At 36.1% G+C, this 7,652-nt stretch overlaps 1 non-coding gene across 1 annotated transcript; it reads left to right on the forward strand.

Moving 5' to 3' along the window:
- The first annotated feature begins 7,174 nt into the window (after positions 1–7,174).
- On the forward strand, positions 7,175–7,281 carry LOC128286268 (small nucleolar RNA R71). Its single transcript, XR_008276811.1, has one exon. It is a non-coding gene; the product is annotated as a small nucleolar RNA R71 (small nucleolar RNA).
- Positions 7,282–7,652: the final 371 nt, after the last annotated feature.

Below are 7,652 nucleotides of genomic sequence, written 5' to 3' on the forward strand. Positions count from 1 at the left end.
TCACTAGCATAAATGCCTTCGGGACTTAGCCCGGGTATCATTCAAATGCTCATGTACACATATATCAATAATCACGTCACATCCATATTTCATTCTCAATTCTCATGTACATATACACATATAGCAATACACATTAGTATATCATTTACATTACTTGAATACAAACACAACATGCTTATCGACCATTCAACTTCCAGCTCCATAGCCACATACAAAAATCACATATACCCTTAATTCAATCCCAATCGAAATTCAAATACGAGTACATGATACGTACCTGATCAACTTAATAGTTTAGGCATATCTAAGTGAAGTTATATCGCTAATTCTCATAGTCAGAAGCTTGCTACAGCTCGATCGGGATCAAGATTCATTACAATACAGCAACCACCTTTTACTAGTCAAAAATCATCACACTATCATTTTATCACTTTATGGCATGTATAAATAGACTCACGCGTGCTACGTTAGTCCTAGAATCGACTAAACCGTAGCTCGATACCAATAAATTGTAACACCCGTGCAGAGACCGCTTGCGAGTCGGACACGAGGGGTTCACAGACTAAATTCACTGATTGAGCATTTACCGATTAACTTTCACAATCCATTTTAACATTCCCAGATAAGCTGGCTAACTGCGTCATTGTCACCTTAAAAATCATATCTCGAGTTCCAGAACTTGAAAACCAGTTCCGTAAATTTTTCCTGAAACTAGACTCATAATTCCATCTATACATTTTTTTCTAGAATTTTTGGTCAAGCCAATTAGTACAGTTTATTAGTTAAAGTCACCCCTGTTTCAGGGTTCGACTACACTGACCTTTGCGCATTACGACTTGGATATCTTCCTGTACAGGGCTCCAACACTTGTGCCGTTCATTTCTAAAGAAACTAGACTCACAAGGGAATCTGTACATATAGAGAATAAATTCTAATTCTCTCTGGCTAATTTATAGTGAATTTTCAAAGTCGGAAAAGGGGATCCAGAAACCGTTCTGGCCCTGTTTCGCGAGAACTTGAATATCTCTAAAAATCCGATTCATATGGCCGTTTCGTTTCTTCTATATGAAAGTAGGTTCATCAAGGTTCAATTACATAATTTATTCACTATTTTATTTCCATTTCTACTATTATGAGTGAATTTTCACATCCACATCACTGCTGCTGCCAGCATCTATTTTAAGGGTAAACTTTACCTATCCCATGATCCTCCATGGATCAACTAAGGTTTATCATACATATACCAAAAGTGATCATGCATAACCATTCCCATGGCTAACCGTTACCAACATTTCATGCCTCTCGACGGGCAACTTACAAAATGATTATAATGCTATGATCAAAGTATACTTAAGCCATTTTCGCATGGCTATCCAAATTTACACAAAACCGAAAGGTACATGACCTACAGAAAAGGGTAGTCCTATACATTAACCAAAATATCCTCTCACTACTAGCCTATTCTATACATGCTATAAGATATTCCAAAACGTAGCAGTACCAAACAAAGGATGGTGATAGTGTGACTAGTTGCTGACGATCCCCGAGCCTGTAGCTTCGCAATGAGACCTATAAGACAGAGGAAACAGAATAAACGGAGTAAGCATTACAATGCTTAGTAAGTTTTAAGCAGTGTCAACAGATAACAATCAAATTATAACATAGTTGTTCGTAATTTCATTTCACTCTTCCTTCGGGCATACCATCCCTTTACCGAATATGCACATCTAATCATATACAATAGGCAGATAAACTCTCACATAAAAGTGAGCTCATGTGACATAGATATATCGTATGATTTCACATAACCTCTCACACTAATCCGATGTCACATAATCATAGGAATAGTCCCATAGATTGCTCTCGTATGCATCATATATAAACTTGGAGTACATACCTGTTTAACCTTTCGCATTGAATATATTTATAAGCAATTCTTATTATGAAGTCTTACCAGGACATAATCTCTACACGTAGTCATCGGGTCTTACCCGGACATAATCTCCACACGTAGTCATCGGGCCTTACCCGGACATAATCTCCACACGTAGTCATCGGGTCTTACCCAGAATATATTTCCAAGTTTCATGTACATTTAATCGCATGTTACAACATTCACATTAGCCATTCGGCTTTACCACATATTCATATCACACATATATTTCACATTAGCCATTCTGCTTTACCACATATACATATCACACATGTATTTCACATTAGCCATTCGGCTTTACCACATATACATATCACACATGTATTTCACATTAGCCATTCGGCTTTACCACATATACATAACACACATGTATTTCACATTAGCCATTCGGCTTTACCACATATACATATCACACATGTATTTCACATTAGCCATTCGGCTTTACCACATATACATAACACACATGTTTTTCACATTAGCCATTGGGCTTTACCACATATACATATCACACATGTATTTCACATTAGCCATTGGGCTTTACCACATATACATATCACACATGTATTTCACATTAGCCATTCGGCTTTACCACATATACATAACACACATGTATTTCACATTAGCCATTGGGCTTTACCACATATACATATCACACATGTATTTCACATTAGCCATTGGGCTTTACCACATATACATATCACACATGTATTTCACATTAGCCATTCGGCTTTACCACATATACATAACACACATGTATTTCACATTAGCCATTCGGCTTTACCACATATACATATCACACATGTATTTCACATTAGCCATTCGGCTTTACCACATATCCATATCACACATGTATTTCACATTAGCCATTCGGCTTTACCACATAATTACACTTTCACATTCATCACATCGGCCATTAGGCCTTATCACATATATACACTACGAGCTGTTTTTCCTGAGCAATTGTCACTAAATTATTTATAACCGGAGCTACAAGGCTCCGAATCACTTGCCGTTAATTTTCCCTGAATATAGACTCAAATATCTTTCATCCATAAATTTTTCAGAATTTTAGGTTTGGCCAATCAATACCAGATTTTTCTTAAAGTTTCCCCTGTTTCACTGTTTGACTAATCTGACCACTCTTCACTACGAATCAAATTTCTCATTGTACAGAATTCAAAATGTGTTCTATTTGATTTCATTTGAAACTAGACTCATTAAGGAGTCTAAGCATATAAATTTTATCTTATAACCATTTTTGTACAAATTATAATGATTTTCTAAAAACAGAACAGAGGATTACAGTATCATTCTGCACTGTCTCACACAACTTCAAATATCTCATTATCGGAAATTCCTTTGCTTACATAGTTTCTTTTATAAGAAACTAGACTCATTAAGCTTTAATTTCATGTTTTATTCAGCCTCTAATTCAAGTCCATCAATTTATGGTGATTTTGTAAATTCATGTTACTGCTGCTGTCCTAAGCAGGTTTATCACAAATTTACTCTTCTGACATATCCTTTTAGCACTTCATAATATCATAACCATTTGGCAACATATCATATCAATAACTTACCTATACTTCATAATAGCCATTAGGCTATATGCATAAAAACTTACAATAAAGTTATGATTCTTTTAATATGTGCCTAACATATCATACTCAATCACAATATAGGTTTTAATACTTAAAACTTACCTCGATCGCTAATGTACGTCAATTCCGACTATTCGATCAATTTCCCCTTTTTCCACGATCCGACTTTGTTTCCTTGAGTTCTTGAGCTAATGAACCAAATTTAAACTTATCACATCACTATTGTGTAAAACCACATTCGATTATATTATAATTCGGTTAGCAAGAAATACACTTATTCCTTATAACATTTAGCTTTAGTTTCTACAATAATTAACTAAAGCCGAAATAACATGTAAGGGTTCCAAATATGTGACATTTGTCTTATTTACAAGTATCTATGTCAAAGACCCTTATTAATAACTTACAAACCGTTTTATTAGTATCATTATTCACAATCATGTTCGGTAATACGCATGTAAACATATAAGCATGTCTCTCATCTTTCCTCGAGTAGCCGAATGCCCAAAATCTTTTATAACCACAAACATAATTTTCTTACTTCTCATCATGGCCGAATACTAACCATGCCTTAAGCTCTTTCTCTTTCCAGTTTTTAGTACTTTACAACTCATCTAACAACCATTTCAAAGCTAAAACTCCAACATCCAAAATTTAACACATAAAATCCTCAATTAGTACATGGTTCTATTAATTGTAAGCTCTATTTCAATATATAAGCATAAATTACAAATTTTGGACATCATTTCATAATTCCAAGCAAGTTGCCGAATGCAACCTCACTAAATTTTCATGGATTCAAATCATGGATTCAATATACCATTACCATGAAATCAACAACCAGAAATTTATAGACAATTTAGGAAAAATCACATTACAAATCTCAAGTTCAAGCAAAGACCATGGCCGAAATGCACATATAGCCACACACAAAAAAAAATTGAACCTTTGGTTGCCTAACTAGCTTAACATCCATCCCAAAAACATCAAATTTCCATCAAATTTTAATCAAGAAACTCACCTCATGAAGAATATCAAAGTGCCGAATGGTTTTAGACTTTTTCTCCTTCTCTTCTTCAAGGTTCGGCTACTAAGGAGAAGATGAAACAACATTTGGTTTTTCTTTTGTTTTTCTCTCCAAGAACCGCCAAGAAGAAACAAGAACAAGGACTTTGTGTCTTTCACCCATTTTCTCACTTATTTCTTCATTCAATAATATTATAAAAATTATAAAACCATTTAGTTGCCTTAAAACTAGTAAATAATACATATATATTGTCATAAACATCAACATGGCCGGCCACTATCATGAAAAATGGGGACTTTGACATGCAAGTCCCCATATTTAATCCATGCAACAATTTGGCCCTTTTAAAAATTAACCAACACATTTTCAATGTTTCTCGCATAAGCCCTTTTTGATTAAATTCGCATTCAATTGACAAAATCAAAGCATCAAAATTTCACACACAATTTGTAACATAATATAGACATGAAATTTAACAATCAATTTCTTGTGTGACTCGGTTTTAGGGTCTCGAAACCACTTCCCGACTAGAGTCAAATTAGGGATGTCACATATGGTCCGACCAATTGCTTTATTAAATTTCTTTAGAATAGCAATTAGTTACTCCTCTTTATCTTTCGTCAGTTCTGCTGAAATAATCACAGGCAAAGTAGAACAGTCGCCTAAATAAACTTATTTCAAATGGGAAGGAAGTACTTTTAGTTCAAGTTTAGGTGGTTCTTCAATTGACAACTTGGGTTGCACAAATTCTCTGGCTTCCAACTCCAACGGTTCAAACTGTGTGGATTGAATAAAATTTCTCAGATTGGCTTCCATCAAAGCCATGTTTTCTTCACCTTCTTCATCCTCCAAAGGTTCAAGATCTAAGGCTTTCTCCAATGGATCTTCTTCAAATTTGCTTTCCATAGAAACCAAGGTTTCTACCTCTTCCATAACTGAACACTCTTCTACCGGATCGGGAAATTTCATTGCTTTAAGAATGTTGAAGGTTACTTGATCGTCTGGAACTCGCATGGTGAGTTCACTTTTCTGCACGTCAATTAACGTTCTTCCTGTGGCTAAGAAAGGTCTCCCAAGGATGATCAGCACTTCCTTATCTGCTTCAAAATCTAAGACAATGAAATCAGCAGGAAAAATAAATTTATAGACTCTTCCCAAAACATCCTCGATCTTTCCCTCGGGATATGCTAAAGATCAATTTACTAGTTGAAGCGTCATAGTTTTAGGTCTTACTTCACCTATCCCTAACATCTTGAAAATAGACTTAGGGATCAAGTTGATACTTGCTCCTAAATCACACAAAGCTTTACCACAGTAAGATTCACCAATGTTACAGGGTATAGTAAAGCTTCCTAGGTCTTTCAATTTCGGTGGCAGTTTGTTCTGCAGGAACACACTGTACTCCTTTGTCAGGGCAACAGTCTCATACTCACTTAGTCATTTCTTCATGGACAGTATATCATTCATAAACTTCACATAATTTGGCATTTTTTCTAAAGCCTCCACCAAGGGAATATTGATGTGTAACTACTTTAGAACATCTAAAAACTTCTTGAATTGAACCTCCTATTTCTGCTTGTGTTGTTGCAATCTTTGCAGATATGGAGGTGATGGAACTTTCGGTTCAACCAGACAACTTTTCAGAGTAGGTAAATCTGCATCCAAAGAAGATGTTAAAGTATCTGCATTCACTAAGTTAGGATTTACATTGTCAGTCTTTGTAGATTCTGATTCTTTTGGTGTAAGAATTTCAACAGCTGGTTGATTCTTCTCAACAGGCTTATCTTCGACATCAATCAATCGAGGTTCCAAAATTTTACCAGTTCTCAGTTCCACTGCCTTGATATGTTCTTTACCCAAATTTCGTGGATTCTCAGTATCGCTCGGCAAGGTTCCTTGCGGTCTATTACGAAGCTCTGTAGCTAATTGACACATTTGGTTTTCCAAATTTTTCAGTGTTGCTACTTGGCTTTGGATCAAAGTGTCATTCTTTGCCATGTATGCTTTCAACAAGTTCTCCAAACTGTTTGACACCTCAGCTTGAGGTGATTTTGGAGCTTGCTGATTAAACCCTTGAGATTGGTTGAGTCTATGCTACAATGAGTTGTAGTTCTGTCTATTTCCTTGGTTGCTCCAAGAAAAGTTAGAATGATTACGCCATGAAGGATTATAGAAGTTGGATTGGGGTCCTTGTCCACTCCTATTTTGACATTGATTCCTTACATAGTACACTGACTCGGGATTTGATGGACAATTCTCAAAAGAATGACCTTCCCCAGAGTACACACAGGAAACTACTTCGTACGGACTTGGTGGCTGAGCTACAAAATTATTAGCACTATTAGGGGTAAACTGTTTTAACATAGAGGAAATAGACGATACCTGAGCTGATAACGAAGTGAGGGTGTCAACTTCATTAACTAAGGCAACACATCTTCCTGAAGTTGTTCGATTTTTTGGCCATTGATAGTTATTACTGGCGATCCTCTCGATGATCTCATAAGCCTCATTATAAGACTTAGACAAAATTGCACCAATCACAGAAGCATCTGCCATCAATCTTGTATGTACATTAAGATCATTATAGAATGTCTCTAACTGGATACAATAAGGACTCCCATGATGAGGACACTTACGCAGTAACTCCTTGAATCGCTCCCAAGCCTCATACAAAGACTCGTCATCCAATTCTTGGAAGGTTGTAATCTCGTTCCTCAACTTAGCATTTTTTCTAGGAGGGAAATACTTAACCAAAAATATTTGCTAATTCTTGCCATGTATATATGGAACTTGGTGGCAATGAATTAAGCCATGCTCGTGCTCGATCTCCCAACGAGTATGGAAACAACTTCAGCCTCAGTGCGTCTTCAGTCACACCATCTATCTTGAATGAATCACTCACCTCTATAAACAATTGAAGGTGGAGATCTAGATCTTCTGTGGGCATACCGCTGAATTAGCCCACCGTCTAGAGCATTTGAAACATCACTGGTTTCAATTCAAATTGGGTTGCCTCAATATCTAGCCTTCTAATTTCTGGATTTAACTCACTAGAAAGTGGCACAGCATATTGTCTGATGCATCGATCCCT

This window comes from Gossypium arboreum, chromosome 12 (assembly GCF_025698485.1).
Source record: "Gossypium arboreum isolate Shixiya-1 chromosome 12, ASM2569848v2, whole genome shotgun sequence".
Classification (NCBI taxonomy): domain Eukaryota; kingdom Viridiplantae; phylum Streptophyta; class Magnoliopsida; order Malvales; family Malvaceae; genus Gossypium; species Gossypium arboreum.